Source organism: Symphalangus syndactylus, chromosome 13 (genome assembly GCF_028878055.3).
Source record: "Symphalangus syndactylus isolate Jambi chromosome 13, NHGRI_mSymSyn1-v2.1_pri, whole genome shotgun sequence".
Classification (NCBI taxonomy): Eukaryota; Metazoa; Chordata; class Mammalia; order Primates; family Hylobatidae; genus Symphalangus; species Symphalangus syndactylus.
Window position 1 is genome coordinate 98,732,772 of NC_072435.2, and position 26,307 is coordinate 98,759,078.

The 26,307-nt window shown below is 38.1% G+C and overlaps 1 long non-coding RNA gene across 1 annotated transcript in view; it reads right to left on the minus strand.

Moving 5' to 3' along the window:
- The window catches only part of LOC129459501 (uncharacterized), a 69,655-nt gene extending 61,337 nt beyond the window's left edge, over nucleotides 1-8,318 (minus strand). Inside the window, exon 1 of the long non-coding RNA XR_008649991.2 lies at nucleotides 8,132-8,318. This is a non-coding gene — a long non-coding RNA (uncharacterized lncRNA). The remainder of the gene's footprint in view (nucleotides 1-8,131) is intronic.
- Nucleotides 8,319-26,307: the final 17,989 nt, after the last annotated feature.

The window sequence follows — 26,307 nt, forward strand, 5'->3', positions numbered from 1 at the left end:
CCTCCTGACTCTAACAATAAACATTTGGCTCCAGATATGTTTGAAACTCAATTGATAACCTACTATTCTGCAGTTAGATACACACACACACACACACTATATATATATATATATATATATATATATATATATACACATATGGTGTATGTATGCATATATATATATACACATATGGTGTATGTATGCATATATATATAAAATCAAGATAATTATACTACTTTAAGTGATTATATTATTAAAGTTATACAATAATGAAAATACTATGCAAACTTTGGATATTTTTACCAAATCTCAGGATGGGGTCACAATTTAAAATGCTGGAATTAACAAAAATATTTTAGGTCACAATCAAAGGCAGTACTGCTCAAAGCTGAAGAATCCTTAGGCTTATGATGTGCCAGGTACTAAGTACTTTCCATAAGAGATCTCATCCTCTTAACAATAGTACAGTGCTACTATCATTCCCATTTCACAGAGGAGAAAACTGATGCCAGGAGAATGACTTGCCCAAGCTCAAGTAAGTGATAGGATCAGGATTGGAACTTATGGTGTCTGACTCCAGATCCTACTCAAGATTATCATTGCTTTCAATCACACAAAAAATTTTGTAAATCTCTTTATTGAAAAGAGATTAAGCATCTCCCCAAATCAGCTAGCTAGACTCCAGAAGGGCTTGAATTAATTTGGGGATATGTGCTCTTGTGTCCAAAGGGAAGCATGCATATCTAAAGCATAAGAGTATATGCTTCACTAGCATAGCAAAGCATATGGCCGCAGTGCCAGCAAAACAGAAGCCATCCCAGGAACACTGGCCAGCACTCCTTCCTTTCCCTTGGATCTTCGCGTGGTTGTACCATCTTTAGTTTTCTCGAGGAGATTCAACACACGGGTGCAAAAAATGAAAGTCAAGAATCAAATAGGAAAATCTGTCCAGAGGAATCTAGGGAGCTGAGAAAAACTCACCAGAAAGTTTCCGATTGCTGCAGTTCTACTGTTTCATTTTTGACCATGGACTATGAGTCCCCCAGCTGTCTTTTCCCCATAATTTGTATTTAAAATATGAGTTCTCTCCCTTTGGACTGAGTCTGGGCTTGTCAATAGGACAGAATTTCATGAATCTCATTTTCCATGGATTGATACACAGCACATGAGCTGAGAAAAAGTGGACCAGCTTATTTCTAAGTCCTGTTTGTTCAACAATGATCAGATGAAAGGACAATGATCATGATTAACAATGACAACGATTGCTAATGCTCTTTAAATACTTCCTTAACAGAGTTTGGCACTTTTCTAAGCACTTTGTATGTAATACCCCATTTAATATTCAGGTGGCTTAACTTGAATACTGAACTTGGTCCCATCAAGTTTGAACAAGGAGCCTGTTCTCTGAATAATTACACCATAGCTTCCATGACTGGATGCTTGTGCCTTAGAATATTAGCTTTGTCAGATATCACAGAAGATAAAAAGAAAAATTTTATTGTACAGTCCATTAGTACAAGTCTGTAGTTTCTCCTTTTCTTTTTGTCCTGTAGGGATGATTTGGGGGCTATTGAGATGCTTCATGAAGGCTTGTTGAATGATGTCTATCTTTGTGAGGAGGAAACTGAGGCACAGAACAATGGTCTGAACATCCTCCTTTCCAAATTACTGACAAATGCAGTTTCTACTGACTGGGTCCCACCTCACCTTAGTGGGACCAGTTCAGTTCTCCCCACACAGAGATCTGGTTTATCCAGCAAGTGGCATCCTAATTCATAAAACGGGTCAACAAGCTGTGATTTTAAAAATTTATCCTGAGTAATAAGATTGCTGATGTAAGAGCAAATCAAGATCACCCCAAGAAAAGCAAGTCCTCCCCAGGGAAGATATTTTAAGGGGAAACATCTCCATTGCCCTTATTGGTTGTGTGGAAATAACTGTCATAGTTAAGGGAGTCCACTGAAAACCCAAAGAGATTTTCTCCAGCTTAGCTGGATGAGTCTACTGAATTGCTTATCACTATTTCTGTTGCATGTTTCCAAGCTTGGCCCATGGAGGGAAGGAGTTTTTGTTCATGCCATGCCACCATCACCATCCCCTGACATCCTGACCTCTTTACTTACCTTTCCTAGACCAAACCTCACCAAAATTGTCCAAATAGTTTTCCTTCTCTGCAGAAGGCTGCACCATGTTCCCAGGAATAAGTCTACTATGCAACATTCCTCTTGAGCAAGAATATTCTGTATATACCAAAGACAATACTCTGCAGTGGCAGTTCATTTGATTTAGTAAAATGATTCTTAATACATATTTATTGCATGGAAGAGAAAGTACCAATCTTTCCCAAAAGACAAAGCGGGAAATTTCAGTGCAGGGGAAAAAATAAACATGTCTTGAACCCCCATTTGTGCCACAATATTGTTCTAGATGTTTTATTATATTAATACTAACACTTTTTTATATTAATACTAACACTAACTCTGACACTGATACTAATAATAATGATTACACCAATACTAATGCAAATATAAATACATATACTAATATTAATACCAAAGCTCATATATATATACTAATACAGGTATTAATACAAATCTGATACTGACACTGGTACTAATAAAATATTTCTCAGGGTTTTTTCTGCATGGAAGGACTTCCACTTGAGTATCCCTCCTGGCCTCTTATCCCATCACTTCTGTATCCCTCTCCACAGAGAAGGAATGAGTAACCTAATGAATGGGTAACAGCCTCTGATCAATTAAAAGGCTATAACCCCCAAAGATTTATTCTCTTTTCATCTCTCTTTGCCCAGACACCATCTACAAAAGGCAGTAATCCTGGATAAGAGAGTCTGCTCTGTCCTTCACACTCTGTGTAAAGGCCGGGATTTCAGGGCTGGTGCCTTCAAAGAGGAAAGCAAGCCAGCCCATCTGAATGATCAAGAAAGTGCGCCCTCCAACCTAGCTCTATCCATAGCAAAGCTGATGCTATGATGTCCACCCTTAGACAGAATGAAAATGCCTGAGCTTTGGAACACAGTATTCAAAAGAGAAATAGAAATGAGACTTTCTGAACATGCTGGATGAGAAAGAAAAACCTCGGAATAAGGTTTCCTCTGCTGCAAATTTCTAAATCTTCTAAGAAGACAGAAATATCTCAAATGTCTCCCTCTCAGAGAGGAGATAATAGAGTTCATTCTAACAGAGTGCATTCTCTCATGTCATGCCAGCCCACCATATCAAAAGGCAAAAATGATGTTGACCTAATTTCTTGAAGGGAGAGTTCTCCCAGTTGTGGTCAAAGTCACATATCACAGATTCGGAGAGAAGTTTGGACTCTCTGGCATACATACTGACCAAGAAACTATGATAAATTTTCTCTCTGTCTTTCCTTCTTCTCTCTAATATGAGCCTATGGTCTTTGGCAACACAATTATTGGATTCTAGGAATATGATTTTTTCTGAGGTGACAGCTCTAAGGAGTATGGATTCGCTTCTTTGCAGGTTTGGGGTCAGATGCATAAAAATTTGTGTTCTATTATTTCTTTTTATACTTTAAAATGTGAAATTTCAGACCCAGAATTCTCTCTGGTGGAAAACAATACTTTTTTTTTGAGACAGAGTCTCGCTCTGTCACCCAGGCTGGAGTGCAGTGGCATAATCTCCGCTCACTGCAGGCTCTGCCTCCCGGGTTCACACTATTCTCCTGCCTCAGCCTCCCAAGTAGCTGGGACTACAGGCGCCCGCCACCACGCCTGGCTAATTTTTTTGCATTTTTTTAGTAGAGATGGGGTTTCACCATGTTTGCCAGGATGGTCTCGATCTCCTGACCTCGTGATCCATGCACCTCGGCCTCCCAAAGTGCTGGGATTGGAGCACAACACTTTTTAAAGATCATTGAAGTTTATCTTCACACTATAGAATCCAATAAGGAAGGCAGGGTATGGCATTTTGGTCCCATTTTTCAGATGCAGAACCACACCCAGAGATCATGTCCATTCCCCAAGGTCACACAGAGGACAAACACCAAGTCCTCCACTGTAAGCCAAGACCTAATTTCTTTTTCTCTCTTTCTGTTTTTGAGATGGAGTCCCGCTCTTTGGCCCAGGCTGGAGTGCAGTGGTGAGATCTTGGCTCACTGTATAACCTCTGCCTCCCAGGTTCAAGGGATTCCCCTGCCTCAGCTTCCCAAGTAGCTGGGAATACAGGCACGCACCACCACCACTGGCCCATTTTTGTATTTTTAGTTGAGACAGGGTTTCACCATGTTGGCGAGGGTGGTCTCAAACTGCTGACCTCAAGTGATTTGCCCACCTTGACCTCCCAAAATGCTGGGATTACGAGCGTGAGCTACCACTCCTGGCTGACAAGACCTATTTCTCTGGTTAACATAGTTATAAAATTCTGGTCCAGAACACACTGAAGTGCTGAAAAATGCTTGTTAAAAGAAGCTGCTTCTTAGATGAGTGCAGTGGCTCACACCTGTAATCTCAGCATTTTGGGAGGCCGAGGCGAGAGAATCACTTGAGGCTAGTTCAAGACCAGCCTGGTCAGCACGACAAGACCCTGTCTTTACAAAAAAAACACACAAACAAACAAAAAATTAGCTGAGTGTCATGGTGCATGCATGTAGTCCTAGCTACTTGGGAGGCTGAGGCAGGAGGATCCCTTGAGCCTCAGAGGTCGAGGCTGCAGTAAGCCATGATCATACCACTGCCCTTCAGCTTGGGGTGACAGAGTGAGACCCCATCTCAAAAAAAAAAAAAAAAAGCTACTTCCAAAAAATTAGATATAACTCTTTTTTCTGCTGTTATTGCTCTCTCCAGAACACCCTACAGATCACAGACACATCTCCCCAGGCTGTGCCGGTCACTTTCCTACACAAAACCTTCATGAGAGGCTTGCCGCTACTTACAGAATTCAATCTGAAACTTAGTGTGTGGTGAAATGTTTTTCATAAAGAAAGAACTGCTATTCCTCTCTAATTATGTTTATATATATTTGCTCACAGCCTTTCCTTCCTTGGAGAGCCCCCCTTACTCCCATGCTGCATCAATCTGTCCTTTCCTGGTGTGGTCCCAGGGTGTCCTTGCTAACATCTTTCTGATCAGAGCCCCTGGTTATCTCACTTACTGTTGAAATCCTGACACATTTCTTGTCTATACCATTCATTTGTCTCTGCGTATCTCATCATCCCTTTTCACTTATAGAAACAAAATCCTCGGTCAGGCACAGTGGCTCATGCCTGTAATCCCAGCACTTTGGGAGGCGAGGTGAGTGGATTACCTGAGGTCAGTAGTTTGAGACTAGCCTGGCCAACATGGCAAAACCCTATCTCTACTAAAAATACAAAAATTGGCTGAGTGTGGTGGTGCACTCCTGCAATCCCAGCTACTCGAGAGGCTGAGGCAGGAGAATCACTTGAACCTGGGAGGCGGAAGTTGCGGTGAGCGGAGATCTCACCACTGAACTCCAGCCTGGGCAACAAGAGCAAACTCTGTTTCAAAAAAAAAAAAAAAAGTCTTTCCTTCTCCCCACTAGACTATACTCTTCCTGAGGTCAGGGAAAATAGACTAAACCTGGTTTTAGTTACAGACAATGGTTGCACAATGTTGGCACTTAATAAAATAATTTCAAGTTGACAGTGATGTCCTCTGAATATTTACTCCCTATACACTCTTTGACCTCTCTAGTACTGAGCATAGGGATTTGAATTGGTGCTACTAAATACTAGTGGCAAACTGCAAAACCCCAGTATTCTGGGAAATGCTTCACTGGACTCCTGCATCTGTCTTGGGTAATTCTGGTACTACCCAGACACGGCAGGCAGAGGCAGAGGTGTCTACTTTTTATTTGAATTGTGGAGTCAGGCTGTGGACTGTGACAAGTGGCTCAGGATTTTGGCTCAAAGGAGAAAATATACAACCATCTCTGTTACATTCACCAATAAAGGAGAAATATGAGGCAGAAAATAAGAAAAGCTATTTGTACTTTCTGGTCATTTCCACAGTAGATCGAACTTTCCAATTTACAGAACAAGAACTGCAAAAAAATAAAAAATAAAAAAACTTAGCAAGAATCTTATTAACTGCCATTTTACATTTGAATTGTTAACACAACCCTGTTATGCAATCTCAGAACACATAGAAGAGATTCCCTCAGATGCCTACACCACCAGGGCCCTGGGTTTCAAGCACAAAACTGGGCAGCTGCTTGGGCAGACACTGAGCTAGCTGCAGGAGTTTTTTTCATATCCCAGTGGCACCTGGAATGCCAGGGAGACAGAACTGTTCATTCCCCCGGAAAGGGGGCTGAAGCCAGGGAGCCAACTGGTCTAGGTCAGCAGATTCCACTCCCATGGAGGTCTTGACTCTTCATCCAATTTGCCAGTCTGTGTCTTTTAATTGGGGCATTTAGCCTGTTTCCATATGCAGAAAACTGAAACTGGACTCCTTCCTTACACCTTATACAAACATTAACTCAAGACAGATTAAAGACTTAAACATAAGACCTAAAACCATAAAAACCCTAGAAGAAAACCTAGGCAATACCATTCAGGATATAGGCATGGGCAAAGACTTCATGACTGAAACACCAAAAGCAATGGCAACAAAAGCCAAAATTGACAAATGGGATCTAATTAAACTAAAGAGCTTCTGCGCAGCAAAAGAAACTGTCATCAGACTGAACAGACAACCTACAGAATGGGAGAAAATTTTTGCAATCTATCCATCTGACAAAGGGCTAGTATCCAGAATTTACAAGGAACATAAACAAATTTACAAGAAAAAAAAAAACCCCATCAAAAAGTGGGCAAAGGATATGAACAGACACTCCTCAAAAGAAGACTTTTATGTGGCCAACAAACATATGTAAAAACAGCTCATCATCACTGGTCATTAGAGAAATGCAAATCAAAATCACAATGTGAGATACCATCTCACACCAGTTAGAATGGCGATCATTAAAAAGTCAGGAAACAACAGATGCTGGCGAGGATGTGGACAAATAGGAATGCTTATACACTGTTGGTGGAAGTGTAAATTAGTTCAACCATTATGGAAGACAGTGTGGCAATTCCTCAAGGATCTAGAACCAGAAGTACCATTTGACCCAGCAATCCCATTACTGGGTATATACCCAAAGCATTATAAATCATCGTACTATAAAGACACATGCACACGTATGTTTATTGCAGCACTATTCACAATAGCAAAGACTTGGAACCAACCCAAATGTCCATCAATAATAGACTGGATAAAGAAAACGTGGCACAGATACACCATGGAATACTATGCAGCCATAAAAAGGATGAGTTCATGTCCTTTACAGGGACATGGATGAAACTGGAAACCATCGTCCTCAGCAAACTAACACAGGAACAGAAAACCAAACACCACACGTACTCACACATAAGTGGGAGCTGAACAATGAGAACACGTGGACACAGGGAAGGGCCTGTCAGGGGGTGGGGATAGCATTAGGAGAAATACTTAACGTAGATGACGGGTTGATGGGTGCAGCAAACCACCATGGCACGTGTATACCTATGTAAAAAACCTACACGTTCTGCACATGTATCCCAAAACTGTAAGTACAATAAAAAATAGGTAGAAAAGGGGAAAAGACTGGCCAATAAATATATATATATATATTTACAGACTTTTGCATGAAACTGACTTTCATTTGTAGACATATCAGATTATACCAAAGATCTCTTTTTATACATTTTTTAAAGGGTGGCAGCTTCAGTTCAATAGCGTTCGTGAGACAATCCTTTAAGCTGTGTCAAAATGCCAGTTATCCTAAATGCCACCCAGATTTGAATAATTTAAAGAGAGACAAAACACACAGAGAAAGAAGGAATCATCTTTTGACGACCGTTGCTTTTGACGAGTCGGCCTCCCCCTGCTCCCTCCCTCTTTTCTGAAGCATCTTCCTCTCTCTATCAGTGGTGACAACTGCCAATCAAGCCTTCTGTGGCTGAGGGAGGGGGAGGAATGGGCAGGGGAGAAGCCAAGGGCAGGGGAGAGGGGAAGAACATGAAACATTCTTGAACAATTGCTCAAGGAAGATTCCCTGTCGGTGTGTGGTCTGGGGAAAAGAAGTCTTTTCCTTTTTTCATTTCTAATCTCTAACTGACTATTTACCTCTTTTTATAAACTTGAATCTTTCTGTTGCTCCAAAGGTTCCCAAACAAATCGCCAGTCAGCCAGGATTAAGCTGCTTTGTTGCTGACGATTAGCAGGCTTGCTTATAGTTTTAACATCTTCAGTAACAGCTGAATGTCAAACGATTCAGGAAATACTTGTCTTATTTTGTCCAAAGCCATATAAATGTTTGAAATAAGCTGAGAGAAAGATACCACACAGAGAGGATTATAGAATATTTCAGAGAGATGGAGTTTAACATGAACAACTGAGAACTCTATCAACACTTGTACTTCCGTTGTTTTTATGCCACCATTATTTTTTAAAGTGTTATATTTTGGTCAACTCCCTTTCCCAAAGAAAAATCTGTAAATGTCTATTTGAATGCCAAACTCTATGAGATGAGCACATTGTAATTTACAAATCCTCATAGCACTCATTTATTGAATATCTACTGGGTACTGAGTACTGTGCCAGAATCAAGTCCAGTCTCAGTTTTCAAGAGCCTTCTATTGCATTCACTTGTATTTCCATTTCAGCATTTAATCGTTTTTAAAAAGCAATTAAATTACTTATGACTCTGTGTTACTTGCAAGACCCTGAAGGACAAAGACTATGTCTTCCTTCTCTACCATCCCTTACTGTGTTGTTTCTTATTAATCTTCTAAATGTTAGCTAGTCAAGAGCATCTTTTCCTTTTAAGCATCATGATACAGAGAAAGGCACTGGTTTGGAATCAGGGGCTCGGGCTCTAGCTCTACCTCACGTTATGGCCGTGGACAAACCTATCCTTCAGAAAGCCTTTGACTTTCAGCATTTATAACGTGAGGGGAGTTGTTTTCCATTGTTCCTTCCAATGCCAAAGTCTGTGATTCCTCGACCTCAGGGCAAGGAGAGAGAATAGCAAGGCTGAGGGACCCCTGCCCAATTTTAACCACCTTGAAGACAGGATTTGTCTTCTTCATTGAACCCCCTGTGTCAGCAAACATAGTGTCCTGTAGTAAAGGTCTACACACTTGAAAGGAACTCAGACTAGGAGTTTGTGAAGCAGAAAAGGAAACAATTTGGTAGGCATCAACATGGTCCTGGGAGGTAAGCCATAAGAAGGGCAAGATGAGAGCAGGCCCAAGATGTCATATGCGTATTTTTGAGTTAATCAGCAGCCACCATGTTCATGGGGTGTGCAGATAGGAGTGGACAGTCTCATCAGGGCCTTGCAGATGAGAGTATAGGAAGTGAGACTGGGGATGAAGGGAAGGCTTCTGTCCTGCTATATCTTGAAATACTTTCTATACAAATGTAAATTTACTTATTTCCCTTGTACTGAGTATATTTTACTATATTTTTCCATAAGAGCAATTTCTCCTGTCTCTATATGGATAGATCTACTCTGTCCCCACGCAGATGTCCCACATCAAGCCACTAATACAATAATGATCTCACCCTGTGTAGGGTATAAGAAGCATTCTAGATCAAGCCCAGGAGCTTTGCCACTTTCACTTCTCACTTGGGAATCTTGCTCTGTTATTTCTCTCATCTTTTCCTCTACCTTCAGTCTCTTCCTCTTCACTGGCTTCTTCCGTTCAGTCTACAAACATAATCTCATTCCATTTATTCATTGATTTCTTTATTCAGTCATTCACATTAATTGAACACCTATTATACACAATGTATAAAATTTATTAACCCTCATCCTCAACAACATATGTTTTCATCACTTTAAGCAGATATCCTCTTCTTCTTTCTCACTGGGATCAAAGTGAATTAATGAGAATATCTTCAGTATCCCTTTCTTCATTATAATTCTCCACATCTGCCTTCCTTCCTGCCTCTTCACTTTTGTCTTACAGGAGGATATTTCTGGTCTTCATTTATCAGTTAGGATGGTTTCTGCTTGCCTCTTAATAAGGATATGTATTATTTCATATAGCAGGAAATCCCATGATAGTACAGGCTCCAGGTAGAGTATGACCAAGGCTCTGGTTGCTTTCCTATGAGATTCTCTCAGTGATTCAAAAACACAAAAGCAAGGCAGTGGTTGTATTTGGGAAGGTGAGGGAAGAGAGAGAATGGAACAGTAAGCAGGGATCGTCAATTATATTTATAATTTATTTCTTTTAGCTGGTTTGTGGGTACTTGGGTATACATTAGTCTAGTCTTACCATTTTGTGTGAAAAGAAACATAAGATTTAAATATATTAATACGATGATTATTTGTAACCACACCCAACTCAAGAGTGCTTCTGAAGTCCCTTGTGTTTCCTTCCACATTTTTATTTTCCATCCAGACTCCCAGAGGGAAGGACTATACAGAAGTGTGTGAATCTTTGAATTTTATGTAAATTGAATAATCTTATATCTCATTTTTTACTTTTATTCTTCTATAATTTGACTTGTTTCTCTAACATAGTATTCTAGGATTCATACATGCTAATGCATATAGCTACAGTTCATTTGTTTTCAGCAATAAATAGTATTTTATTACACAAATTAGCTACAACTGAACCCTGTGGGAAATGCCAAGAAGCCACCACATCTGAGGAGTGAGAATTTTGAGGTATACCCAGGAAGTTTGCCAGATTTCATGAAAAAGTTTGTAAACCTGACAGTTTGATAAAGTTTGAGTTTATTGAACACATATTACTGTTCTATGCTGCAAAACAAATTATTGGCTAAGTGATTTGTTTAAATTATCAAATATTAATTGCATTGAATTTAAATTATTAAACATATTGGCTGAAAACAACACACAATTATTATCTCACAATTTCTATGAACCAGAAGTATGGGCACAGCTTAGCTGGTTTCTCTGCTTGGTTTTCACATGGCCGCAAACAGCATGTTAGCAAGGGCTGAGTTCTCATCTGGTGGCTTGGCAGAGAAAACTACCTGCTTCTAAGCTCCCTTGGGTTGTTGGAAGAATTTATTTTTTTTTAATGGCTGAAGGAGTCATAAAAGGTTCCTTCTTCAAAGCCAGCAACTGACAGAAAGAACTACTCTAGAGCAAGCTGGCTTGGTACCAAGGAGGAGTCTTATTTAATGAAATATAGTCATGGATGTGATAGCCCTTCATCTTTGCCATATTCTATCACTTAGAAGAAAGTATCAGGATCCACTCACACTCAAGAGAAGAGGATTATATAGGAAATGAACACCAGGAAACAAGAATCATAAGGGCTATTTTAACATGTGTCCATCACAGAGCCATCTTCAAAGATGCCACATTTGACAAGGCCTCTTGTCTGACCCCCACTACCACTGGAGAACAATGGCCTCTCTTTCACTTATTCATTCCCGAAATCATTGAAGTTTTCCTTCTCTGTCTTCATTAATCCTACTAGCTACATAAATGTTGGTCTTCTAAAATAATTAACTTTTGCTTTGTTGATTCTGTCAGTTATATGTTGATTTGCTATTTCATTTTTTTTGCTCTTATATTAAACATAATTTTTAAAAATTTCTTTGGACTTACGCTGTTCTTCTTATAACTTGAGTTGGATTTTTAGTTCATAATTTTTGACCTTTCTTTTTCTAGATTTAAGCATTCAAGGCCCTGCTCTAGCTATATCCTACAAGTTTTTATACATACTGTCTTTTATTATTTATATAATATTTACAGTATAATTTCCAGTATATTTTCTTCTATACCTATGAAATATTTAGAAGCACATTTTAAATTTACAAATGTATGGGGTTTTTGTTGTGGTCTGACATATAATGTTTTTGATGGACCTCACATTTTATAGCAATTTTAGTTTTATAGCAAAATTGAGCAGAAAGTGTAGAGATTTCCCATATATCCCTGCCTTCACACATGCATAGCCTCCACCATTATCAGTATCCCCCCCGCCCCGCAGAGTGGTACATTTATTACAACTGATAAGCTGCATTGGCACATCCTTTCCACTCAAAGTCCAGAGTTTATATTAGGGTTCACTCTCGGTACTGTACATTCTATGGGTTTGCACAAGTTTATGATGACATATATCCACCATTATAGTATCATACAAAGTAGTTTGACTTCCTTAAGAATTCATTGTGTTCTGCCTATTCATTTTTTCCTCCTCACTACCCCTCACAACCATTGATTGTCTTGCTGTCTTCATAGTTTTCACTTTTCCAGAATATTGTATAGTTGGAATCATACAGTATGCAGTTTTTCAAACAGTTTTCTTTCACTTAGTAACATGCATTTAAGTTTTTTCCTTGTCTTTTGATGGCTTGGTAGCTCACATCTTTTTAGCACTCATCATGATACATCCATTGTCTGGATGTATCAGTCTGTTTATCCATTCATCTACTGAAAAATAACTTGGATTCTTCCAAGTTTTGGCAATTATGAATAAAGCTGTTATACACATTCATGTGCAGATTTTTATGCGGACATAAGTTTTCAACTCCTTTGAGTAAATACCAAGAAGTGCAATTGCTGGATCATATGGTAAGAGTATTTTTAGTTTTGTAGAAAACTGCCAAACTGTCTTCCAAAGTGGCTGTACCCTTTTGCATTCCCACAAGGAATGAATGAGAGTTCCTGTTGTTCTACATCCTTGTCAGCATTTGATGTTGTCAGTGTTTCAGATTTGGCCATTCTAATAGGTGTGTAGTGGTATTTCATTGTTTTAATCTGAATTTCTCTGATGACATATGATGTGAAGCATCTGTTCATATGCTCATTTGCCACCTAGATATCTTTGGTGATAAGTCTGTTTAGGTCTTTGGGCCAATTTTGAATCATATTGTTTGGTTTATATTAATGAGTTTTAAGAATCTTTTCTATATTTTGGATAACAGTCCTTTCTCAGATATGCCTTTAGCAAATATTTTCTCCCAGTTTGTGGCTTCTCTTTTTAATCTCTTTATAGTATCTTTAGCAGAGTAGAATTTTTTTATATTAATCAAATCCATCTCACCGACTTTTTCTTTTATGGATTGTGCGTTGGAAGTTTTATCTTTAAAGTCATCACCAAATCCAAAGCCATGTACCTTTCTCTCATGTTATTTTTTAAAAGTTTTGGCTGGGTACAGTCCCTCACACCTGTGATCCCAGCACTTTGGGAGGCCGAGGCCGGCGGATCACGAGGTCAGGAGATCGAGACCATCCTGGCTAACACACGGTGAAATCTCGTGTCTACTAAAAATACAAAAAAATTAGCCAGGCATGGTGGCGGGCGCCTGTAGTCCCAGCTACTAGGGAGGCTGAGGCAGGAGAATGGCGTGAAGCTGGGAGGCAGAGCTTGAAGTGAGCTGAGATCGCGCCTCTGCACTGCAGCCTGGGCAACAGAGCTAGACTCCGTCTCAAAAAAAAAAAAAAAAAAAGTTTTATAATTTTGTGTTTTACATTTATGTCTATGATATATTTTTAATTAATTTTAGTAAAAGGTGTAAGGTCTGCATCTAGATTCATTTTTTTTTGCATTTGAAAACATTTGAATGTCCAGTTGGTTCAACACTATTGTTTCTTTAAAATATATTTCGAAGTTTTGAGTTTTTTTATTGATACATAATAGTTGTACCTATTGGGGGGCACATGTGATATTTTGATACATCACAAAATGTGTAATGATCTAATCTGGTAATTGAGATATGTGTCACCTCAAAGATCCGTCTTCCAATTCTGCTCTTCTAGCGACTTTGAACTATACACTAAATTAACATTGCTAACAAGACTATCTCTGCTCCATTGAGTTGCCTTTGCCTCTTCATCAAAGATCGATTGACTATATTTATGCAGGTCTATTTTTGGTCTCTCTATTCTATTTCATTGTTATGTTTGTCTGTTCTTTTACCAATACCACACTGTCTTGATTTGTAGCTTTGTAGTAAGTCTTGAGGTCAGATAGTGTCAGCCCTCCAACTTTGTTCTTTTCTTTCAGTATCATACGAGCTATTTTGGGTATTTTGCCTCTCCATATAAACTTTAAAATAAGTTTGTCAATATCCACAAGATAATCTTTGAGGATTTTGATTGGGAATGCATTGAATCTATAGATCAAGTTGGGAAGAACTGACATCTTGACAATATTGAGTCTTCCTATCCAGGAACATGAAATATCTCTCTGTTTATTTAGTTCTCTGATTTCCTTCATCTGAGTTTTGTAGTTTTTCTCATAAAGAATTTGTGCGTATGTTGTTAGATTTATACCTAAGAACTTAATTTAGGAGCAGTGCTAATGTAAATGGTATCGTGTTTTTAATTCCAAATTTCACTTATTCATTGCTGGTGTTCAAAAAAGTGATTGTCTTTTATATATTAACCTTCCATCTTGCAACCTTATGAGTTCCAGGAGTTTTTTGCCAGGAGTTTTTGTCCAGGAGCTTTACAGATATTTTTACAGAGACAATCATGTCACCTACAAAGAAAGACAGTTTTATTTCTGAATTCCCAATCTGTATACATTTATTTTGTTCTTATTGCATTAGCTAGGACTTTGATTATGATATCGAAAAGGAGTGGCAAAAAGAGGCATCCTTGATTTGCTCCTGCTGCTAGTGGGTAAGTACAATGTTAGCTATAGGTTAAATTGTAGATATACTTCAACAAGTTAGGGAAGTTCCTCTCTATTTGTATTTTCATATAAATAGAAACTGAGAGTTTTTATGATGAATGGGTATTGGATTTTGTCAAATGCTTTTTCTAAATCTATTGATATATTATGTAGATTTTCTCTTTTAGCCTCTTGATGCAATGGATTACATTAATCAGTTTTTGAATCCTAAGCCTTGGCATCCCTGGGATAAATCCCACTTGGTCATGGAGTGTAATTCTCTTTATACATTGTTGGTATACTAATTTTTAAAGGTTTGTTGCTTTATTCTTTATGATATATGATATGGTCCATCTATATAAGTGTTCTTCATGTGCTTAGGTACAATATTCCATTTAGGCCTATTAGAATAAGTGCATCAATTTTATTCTTCTCATTTTCTATATCTTATAATTTTGTGTGTGATTATTGTTCTAAAGAGATTTGTCATGGTGACTTTTTTGTGAATCTGAGGAAGTGAGAGGACTGAAGAAAGGGTTCTTAGTATTACTGTTATATTCATTGAAAAAAAATTTTTTGGGTAAGAACAATGCCAAATGGGCCCTCACCCTGCTAATGCCTACTTCATTGGTACACAGCACATCCCAATTACTGCTTAGTGTACTGGGGGATCATGGATCTCACTACATTTTACATTAAATTTACTTTCTTGGACTTTTTTCCAAAAATCACTAATACATTGGACCACTTAACTTGCTTTGTTTTCGAACCCTGTCTTGCCTTTGTTCCTTCAGTTCCCTCCTCTTATTCTCTTATAATGTCTTTCCCCAACCCACAGACACATATTAAAACCCATCAGGTCCTTTATGAGACATCTCAGGTTTTTCCTTCTGAACATATATAGCACTTACTTTATTGCTCAATTATGAATTGTTCTATTTTACACTGCATGAGAATCTTCATGAACATACTTTCTTTCTCCTACTGGATTACCGAATACCTTGACGTCTGGAAATTAATCTTGTTCATTTTTGTAGTCCCAACATTACCGAGGAAGAATTCAATATATAAATGTTAAAATAATATGCAAATTTCCATATTAAAATGCAAAATGTTTCATGGCAATAATTTCATTATTTAAAAATTATTTTGAAAGTGTCTATCTGCCTGAACATCATAAGTGTTCTGAGTTACAGCAAACTAATTGTTGGATATGAATAGACTTCCATAAATACTTCTGACATTTTTATACTAATTGTTATGTATTTCAAGACCCAGATGTTCCAGAGTTGTTGTGCTAAAACAACTTTAATCAATTTGGCAGCTCAGTTTACACCCATGGTAGGCTTTGTGACAAGTAAAATTACATTACCTTTTTAGCTAGATTTGTCCCTATTTTCTGTTAACTTGAACTGGTTAAAGAAACCAGGAGAGATTCAATATGAGGGTCAAGAAAACTATAATCTAATGATTGTTCTAGAAGTTTCTTTCCAACTGAAAATTTTCTTATTCCACATCCCCATTATTTTAGATGTTTTCAAATGTTGAACCAGCCTTGCATACCTGAGGTAAATACCAATCGGTCATGGTATATAATTATTTTAATCCATTGTTGGTATACTAATTTTTGGAAACTTATTAATGTATCTTTTATGATTTATAATAAAATCCATCTGCATAACTTCCTCATGTGTTTATGCATACTGTTACGTGTATGTATGTAACTGCCCTGCACTTCAACTTACTCATCTCTAAGTGGCTTTAATAACAGTTCGTGTCTGATAGTGTTGAAATGAGCATCAAAAGAGTTCATATATGCAAAGTTTCTAGAGCAGTGCCTTTCACGTGGTAGGTGTTTAACCACTACCACTGTATTGATATTGTGCTTGGAGATCCAACTATAACTACCTTCCATTTACATGTTGAATTTATGTTTTCAAAATAAAGCCATGAAGAAATTTGAGCTTAAGACATATGCATGCACTAACTTTGGAATAACTTAGTTTAAAATTCTTGCCAACTATGGTGGTGCTTTATGTTGGTAAAATAGCTCAGAGATGCTCCTTGTGGTTCTGGAAATAAGGTAAGTCATGCAAGATAATTTCTCTGCCACATCTACAGCCCAGTTGCCATTGATGAAATGCTCTGAGATTGCACTTTAGGAACTTCTATATTTTCCAAATGTTTTATTTTTTTCTTCATTTTATGAACAAATAAATTTTATTTAAATATTCTAATTACCTCTCACTTTTCAGAATCTTAGTTATCTACAAAATGAGTTGTGAGCCTGGTGCATATTCTAAGTCGACAACTGGTTTTGATCTTACATGTCAGAATGCTATATAACACTGAGATGCTTAAGTGTAAAACTGAGATAATAAATTACTGGGCCAGATTTTGCCAGATGAATAAATTCTTTCAATAACGACAGAAAATCTTGTTCCCTCAATGACTTGAAAAATGACTTGAAAAACACATCTCTGAAAACACTTACCTTGAATTCAATGAGCTGTTGATTTACCCCATGCGAGCTGCTCAGTTTTATCACCTGAAAGTGTCTTCTTTAATCATGGCTGAAATGTAGGTTTGCACTTGGATGGTATTTGTGATTATCTCAGTTCACTAAACTGCAAACCTGATTATTCTCCCAATTAAAACAGCAGTGGGTGCATATTTCTCAGCAAGACACATGGAGGGTCTTGAATGACCAAGATTTCATTTCTTTCTCAGAATATTTTATACGATTCAGTAATCAGTAAAATTGGTTCTTCTACAATGGGCCCCCTCTGTCATTAATGAGAATTAGCAAAGTCCTATTGCCTTAAAAAAAAGTAAAGTGGTCCATTACTATGAATGAACCTGCTTTTTTGTGAGAGGACTTCTTTTAATTTTAAGGGGGGCTTTCATGCTTTTGTGTTGTGAATTAAATCATCATTTCATGAGGTTTATCCTTGTCAAGGAAGAAAATCAATCTTTCATTAAATCTATGAGACCAAAAATCCTGCTCACAAAAAGGACTATAGACCTGGCAGATTCAGCGGCATATCGTAGGTAGGGTGTCTAGGGAAGCATTACATCCTCATCCAATGTCTGCGCTCTGCCAAAGGTGCATTAATATTTCTTTCAAGGAAGCACTATACTTTTTAAAGTTTTAAGTAGTATACAAATGTCAATATTTCTTAAGTAGCATGTTAGAATATTCGTTTGGCTATATTTGAGGTTAAATCTTGCCTGCTCTGAAATATATCACAGGCAATCTGGCCTAAGAGGTATAACACAATTGCAGAGTTGTTTTACAAAACTCCCTCAGTATCAATGTTGGCTGCTTTTCCTGGTGAGCTTGAACGTCTAGTCTTCAACAATGGTGTGTGTGTGGCATGTGTTGGGGAGATGCTGGGATTGAGGATGGAAATGAAGAGGGGGATATCAAACCTAACTGAGAGGACAGACAATATTGGCACAGTGACAAGATCCCAGGGTCTACAGTCAGTTAGAATCCAGCTTTGTCACTTACCCACTGTGCTCCATTGGGCAAGTTTACTAGCTGAACCTTGGCTCATTATTTGTAAAATAGACACAATACTGAATGTATGGGGTAGTTCAGAAGATCTTTGATAAGTCGCCTGTTTATCACATAGCAGGTGTATTGGTTAGCTTTTACTGCATAACAACCAACTCAAACTCTGTGACACGAAATAAAAATTCATTTGTTTATCCATGAATCTGAAATTTGGCAATTTAGACTGCGCTCAGCATGGCAATTCTGGTCTTGGCTGGACTCCCCCATGCATCTGTCAACAGCGCTGCTTCTGCAGTTGCTGGGGTGCCTTGGCTCTCCTCCTTGTGCTTTCTCATCCTTCATTGGTTAGTGCAGACTTGTTCCTTTGGGGAAGGAAGGATTCCAAGAGAGCTAAAGGGTGGAAGGCCTCTTGAGGACCAAGATGGTAACTGGTGCTACGTTAGTTCTATCATGTTCCATTGGGCAAAGAAAGTCACAGGAAACCTGGATTCAAGTAAAAGAGAAAGAGATTCTACCACCTCTTGAAGAAGAAATATGCAACATCACATTGCGATGAATGTAGATATAGGGAGGCCATCAATGGAATTAATATACTGCAGGAGGCATGTGGTGGATTGTGGCTGCCACTACAGAAAGACAAATCTGCTCCCTATGTATGGAGGGACTTGGGACTAATATGGCCATGGCTTGATTTTGTAAGTAAAATACTACTGAACTCCCCAGAGTAGAGTAGGAAGGAACATGGGACAAATATGGCCATGGCTTGATTTTGTAAGTAAAATTATATTGGAACACAACTGCATCCTTTTTTTTTTAACCTACTGTGTGTGGCTGCTTTCACACTGCAACAGTACAGCTGAGTAGTTGCAACACAGATGACATGGCCAGCAGAGCCTAAAATACTATGATTCTTTAGAGAAGGAGTCTCCTCTAGAGTTTTGATACTCCAAGTATTGTCTGTGGATCAGCAGCTTTGGCATTGCCTGAGAACTTGCTGGAAATGTAGAATCTCAGGTCTACTGTACCAGAAGCTTCATTCTAAAAAGAATCCCCCAGAAAATGCACACTAGAGTTTGGGCACCACTGGACCAGAGAGCAGCTACACTGCTTGGATATAATCTGAGGAATGTAGGAGTCCCAGTGGTAATTATTGAAAGGATAAACTCCAGATGGAAAACCCAACAACTGTTGTTTCTTTGGAGCCAGTATGACTGCTGTGCGGCTTCCAGGAGCTCTGTCCATCCTTGGGAGAGATTATGCCCTTGATCTAGGAAAACAGAGGGAAATGAAGGCCCTATGAGTGCAGCACCGTGAGAATGAAGCAGTAGGATGCCCCAGTCAAATCAGTTGGCCAGGACTGAGCTCTGATTCCTGAAAGACTAAAGGAAGAGGGACCAGGGAACAGCCAGCGACATGGTCTGAATCAAGGTGGTAGTAGCCAGTTCTATAAGCTCAATGGAATCAAAAAGGGATAAGGGATTCTAGTTCAGGGATTGACCCTGGTACTGCAGATGTCGACCATGGCTGGCAGCTGAGGAGAATTGTGGGCAACTGTTGCTGGGCCATTGGGCTTGCACCTGGGAGCATGGCTAGTCTCTGCTCTAGTTTTCTTCTTGGGCCTTTAGTTTTTTCTCAAGGGTATATGAGTAAGAATTAGTGCATATGGGGAATTTTTGTCAGGCTACAAATAGGCACTCTATAATATTTGGATAAAATAAAATCTTCCTCATGGATTTCTTGTGAGCATTGAGTTAATCCATATAAAGACTTAAAATACTGCTTAAAACACATGCAACGCTCATGAAATGTTACCTATTGTTATAATCATTGTCAGCAGCAGCATCTTTGTTGTCATCATCATGATCACCATCAGAATAAAAACTCAAAGTCATTAGGGTCTCAGGTAGCTCTTGGCATCAACTATAATCAGACTTCTTCTTATCTTTCTCCCATGTCTCACCTGTCTTCTCTCTGCACCACTCTCAGGATGTCTTTCCCTTTCTGCAAACCATCTTCCACCTCTTCCAATCCATGTGTTTTCTCGTCTTTCACAATTTTGGTTGCAATTGGCCTTGGCTTACCATTCTGAGTCAACCCGCTCCTTCAGCTATACTACTAGCTAGAAAATTCCCTTCATGTTTCCTACCGTAACAGAATCTCATGGGCCCTGCCTATCTTTCTGTATCAGACCATAGGTGGTTAGCTTGTTAATCTGGGATCAGCTCCCCATGAGTCAGGTATCCATCTTTGGTTCGATCAGCTGTTGGGGGGGCAAGGGTGGGTGATTTCCCTTGGAAGTGGGTGTGCATGAATAGGTATTGAAACTTAGTCTACTCAGTACTCTTTTAAACCATGTTGGTCTGGGGATAAGGAAGGAGATACTGAAGATGCAGGTGGTGACGGCTTTATTATCAGAAGGGAGGAAGGAATAGAGACAAAGTGCTCCTGAACTTCCAGATGGAGACTGGCTTGGGTCCTATCTTGGAAGAATTGTGGAAATAAATCAGAAGTAGGAAAGAAACTATGTTACCAGTAAACACCACTCTGAAAATGAGACATTCAACACAGAAACAATTATAGAACTTCTACTATGGGCAAAAGATACCTTATTGGAATTCTTCATATTGAGAATTATTAACACTACTAAGCATTTACTAATATACTAATACAATAAATATTATTACTATCAATATTATAAACGTCAACATTTATTAGGTGTTACCATGTGCTAGGCACTAAGATAAATCTTCACCATGTATTTCTTATTTAGATCTCATAGCAACTCTATGAGTCAATCATAGAGATCCTCAAAATGCCTCACAGACTATACAGTCCAGACATCAAGTGACCTAAACAGATGCCAGCCAGAAATAGTTAAGACCATACAAGGGCACATGGGTTCAACATCCGCTCTAGACATAGCTTCTATTGTCATCACCATTAGTAAATGTAGAAACTAAAACACAGAAGGAGAAACACATGCTAGCAAGTCATGATGCTGGGCATTTGAGGCCAGACCATCTGGTTTCAGAGTTCTCATAGCCTACCTACAACCTCCACAGCTCTGAGGAGTCACACTTGCTCCTGAAGTCATGAGAACTGAATTAATAGTGCACTCACAAGACACAAGAGTAGTTGGACTATGTGTAGGCTTATAGTTGGAGTCTTTATTTAATGCCAGAACCGCTGTTTCCATGTCCCAGGCTAAAAGAAATGCCAATCAATTCCTACTTCAAAATTCACTCCAGTATTATATTTTTTGCAGCATTTCCCAAGTGTCTCTACCCTGCATGATACACAGAATTGGAGTCACGCCATCTTTAATGCAAGGAGCACTTTACATTGCATTAAAATTATGTGAATGTACATTTCCCCAAGAAAACTGTAGGCTCCTAGAAGTCAGGGACTGTGGCTTTCTTGACTCTGTATCCTAAGCACTTAATATAATATTTAAAACACAGTAGATGCCCTGCATGTGTTGCTGAATGAATTAAAAAAAATAAATGAATGGTTGATGAAACAAATTGCTCATAGCAGAATGCAATGCTCTAATATCTTTTAATCATTGTAAAGAGACAGTCAGATAAAGTTATTGTAGGAGAATTGCAAATGTCTAATTATATTTCTATTAACCTACATTTTTAGAAAAAGAGGGCATACTTATTGACAAAGAAGTTATAAAAACCATTTCGTCTCAAAATACACAATGGCATTGTTTTCAAACCTCTATGAGAAGCATAGCTGTTTTGTTTAAAAAAAAAGAAAACATTTTATTAGGTTTTTCTTCCTGAGTCTTCCTTCTCCTGTTCCTGACAGCCCCCACCCCATAACAGCATACAGCTCTAAGATGTCACTTCATTTATTTAGATTCCATTTTAGTGGATTAGTCATTTACCTAATGGAGCTGGCCTCTCTTGTTCAGAAAGCAAACATATTGAAAGGTAAATACAACTGAACAGATCAAGTAACCACGTCCGGTGGCTGCACCTGCCATTTGGACCACTCTCCATGGGCAATTTGAAAAATATCTGGCAAATTTTCCTATTTACCTTATAAAAGTGGAGGAGTAGAAACAGCACTGCAACATGAGTTAGGAAATTTAGGTCACAGCCATAGCTTTGATCTTAAGTGCAATGTGACCATTGGCTGGTCATTTTCCTCTCTGGGTCTCACTGTCTTGGCTTTTAAAATAAGAGAGTTGGACTACGTTACTTATAAATGTCCTTCCAACCTTAAAATTGTATCTTCATTCACTTGATAAATATTCTCTCAAGACCCAGTCTGAGTAAGACACTTTGCAAGGCATTGTGGGAGAGACAGAGGCATAGACAGCATGGCTTCTCCCTACCTCTTGGGCTTAAAACAAACAGAGGATCAAAAGGAAGCCTGAAAACCTGTGTTACACTCATTTGTTTTAAGACTGTCTATTTAGCCTGTGTTATTAATCTTTTTCAAATAATGATTTTAAAATAAATGTATAGGCACTAAACCTCAAGGTCATTACTAAGACCTCTAGATTTAGTGCCTACACATTTATTTAATTAAACTCTTGCTGAATCCTAAGCAATTTGGAAAGCTCTTCCAAGGCCAAGGTAAAGTGACAGCTTTGAGAGGAGCATTTTCTCATGGTGGATGTGTCTTTTTTTTCTCTTCCTTTTCATTCATTGGCTCATGGAGTCAGCTACTCTTCTAAGTCTCAGAACATGAATCTTGTCTTGTCTAAGAGAGCCTAGAAAGAAAGTAATTGTTAACTTTCTTTTTAAGCGCTTTCCAAATTCAGCATCAGAACTCAGCTCTGAGATCCACCTGTTGTAAGACTGGAAAAGGTAAGGACACTCTAGATTGCAGTTGTGTTTGACCTAAATTTATTTTCTTTCAGTTGTGCTATGAAACGTTTTCTCAGACTTCAATTCAGCCTTAATTTTTACAATGGAAACTACTGGAATAATAGCTAAGTTGTGTTTTCTGCACTGGTAAGACCACATCAATATCTTTTTTTTAAATAAATAGTGGTTTGAACAAAAAGTTGATTGGTCTGTGAAATATTGTTTTTAATACTTGATCCTGTCTTTTTAAAAAGTTCTTTATTACACTTTTCAAATTTTTTTCTGCTTAAAAAAAGTTTAAAAGATCACAAAACACCAAAATTCTAATTTCTGAGAAGTCATTTTATCCCACTAACCAGCTGCAATAAAATAAGCATCAGATGTGCACTCACAAGATATTGCCACCCTAATATTTGGAATAGAAATAAATGGAAATCAAGTTGGAATAGGTGATTAAACATGTGTTTTAAGAAAGGAAAAACAACATTTTAATAATTACTTTGAAAAAGGTATATGGAAATCCAAATCAATGCAAAAATATATTTTTAATAATTCCCTTTACAAAAAGACTCAAAATAAAATATATTTCATATTAGATTTTCCTAATAAATCTAATAAAAATTCTACTTAAATCCAATTTTCATGGCACTTGTGTAATATTGAAATCATAATCTCCAGCATTGTTATCATGACTATTACTTTACTACTTGCCATTTACTTTAATATAATCATAATTAAACTCCGAATGTTATGGGAAATTTTTTTTTAAGAGATAGGGTCTCACTCTGTTGCTTAGGCTGTAGTGCAGTGGCACAATCATAGCTCACTACAACCCTGAAATCCTGGACTCAAGTGATTCTTCTGCCTCTGCCTCCTGAGTAGCTGGGAATACAGGCACACACCACCATGCCCAGCTATTTGTTTTTGTTTTGTTTTGTTTTCAGAGATGAGGTTTCACTATATTGCTGGGGCTGATCTCATACTCCCGGACTCAAGCAATGCTCCAGCCTCGGCCTCCCAAAGCTCTGGGATTAAACGTGGTAGCCACTGTCCCCGGCCAGAAAATATTATTATATAATGTATATGAAAGTAAGTAAAAATGGGGAAATATCAAAATGATATGTAGTTGACAACATTCCCATGCTATATATGCCCCAGTCTTCACAAATACATTCACAATATCTGTATCCTTACTGTAATTATTAAAATAATTGTATCCTTATTGTAATTATTAAAATAATTTTAATTAGATACTCAGGAAGTAATGCCCTGTTTTATTAAATGTCTTTTGTATTTTCCTGAAAGGCATATTAATATTATAATTCTATATTTAATGATTGATGATGCCTTTCTCGTAAGTAGAAAATGCTTCTTTGTTAGTAAAACTCTGTTCACAATAAGCTTAACAGTGTACTGGTAATTATTTGTAGTTGCTACATTTGATTTTATGAAAATGCTCAGATTTATCCCTTTTTCTCAGCTGTAGAGGACAAAGTCAAGTCACTTGTGTTTTGTCAGAGAAATGGTTGTTGTCCATGGCAGTGCCAGCAAGGAAAGAAAGCAAAATAAATGTGTGTTATATCAGGAAGGAAGACATCCTTTAGGGCAGAGGCTCTCAGTGTTGGTTGCGCATTAAAATTACTTGAGGAGATTGTCTAAATCCCATTCTACAGCTACGCCTCATTCCAATTAAATCAGAATATTTGGCAGTGTGGCCTAGGCATCATTATTTGTTAAATTTTCCAAGGTTGATTCCAATGTTCAGCCAGGGTTAAGAACTGGAGCTACAGGGTAGGCAAGAGAAAAATAGGAATCTGACCTCAGACTGCCTTTGTATGTCTCATTTCCAGTAGGTCGCATTTATGATGTTACCAAAAAAACACTCAGCCACCTGGATCTTCTGGACATGAACTTTCTAGTCCCATAACATGCACAGGTCCGAATCCCTGGCCTGCTGGAGGCTTGGGCTGATGTCAATCTAACAAGGGCTCTTGCAGTGATTGGCAGATACCCTCTAAAAAGACAAGGGTTAACTGCTCCAAGCACCCACACTGGCAGTATGGCATCTCTGAGATCACCTGTTCAAGGTGTTTTGGTCCATGCATAGGCTGGCTCAGGAATAGATGCCTAGACATAGGCAGTGATGGTACTCACTCTAAGTACTCCATGTACTAGGGGAATCTTCCCCCATGTTCAGCCTGAGCACCTGAAGACCTGTTCTGACAGTTCTCTGTCAACTGTAAATATGTCTCTTTCCCTAAGCAGTGTTCAGCATTCTTTGAAAAAAAAGAGGAGAAAAATTTCTAAATTAGTATAAAATCTCTAAATTAGTAGCATTCTGAGCAACAATGTTGCTATGAACATATATAACTATACTCTAAATAACCACATATAGAATTTCCCCTCTTTTGGGACAGCATTAGGAGATATACCTAATGCTAAATGACGAGTTAATGGGTGCAGCACACCAACATGGCACATGGATACATATGTAACAAACCTACACTTTGTGCACATGTACCCTAAAACTTAAAGTATAATAATAATAATAATAAAAAGAATTTCCCCTCTTTTTTGTCTTGATTCCAAGGCCATACATCTAACTTATTTTTCACTTGGATACAACGTATTTTTTACTTTCTTTTCTCACTTCCTTCCTGACCCCCATCTTGTCCTTAATGTTCTCTCCACTTCCTCCTTAAAATCTATCCAGTGTGCCATGGACACACCATGTTTAAACTAATATTCCTGCTAAATAAGCAAAGATGATTCCGAGGTACATGGACATCTCTGTAGGTCTTTTTATTTGTGGTGACATCAGAAGCACATATCTTAATTCATCTCTTTAAAGAACATGCTTAATGATAAAGAGTCAACAGAAGCAAAGGGGGAAAACAAGGAAAGAGGATATTGTTGTATTATCCTATTTTCACCAAGTGTCAGGAACAAATGTAATAAATAAACATCTAAAATGAATAGAATTGCTTAAGTAATTCCAGAGGATGAACAGTAATAATGTACTTTTCAAAATTTGAGCCCCATTCCAACGGTGTGACAGGTAACTAATACTATTATGTTGAGTTAAGAAAATTCAGTTGGAAACAGGTAGTAAAAAACTCACCTAGTGAAGATAAATGAGCCCAAGCTTCAGCGGTGGTTATTTTCTGTATAACCTTGGGCTAGATTATGAAGCTCACTTAGTTCCAGCTCTCTTACCTGTACAATGGTAATCGTTCTTAAGGGACATTATTTGTTCACAAAATAAGTACAAGCTACGGAATCACAAAGATGTGTGATTGAATTCCACTTACGTTGAACACTAGAGGAGTAATCATAGGCAAG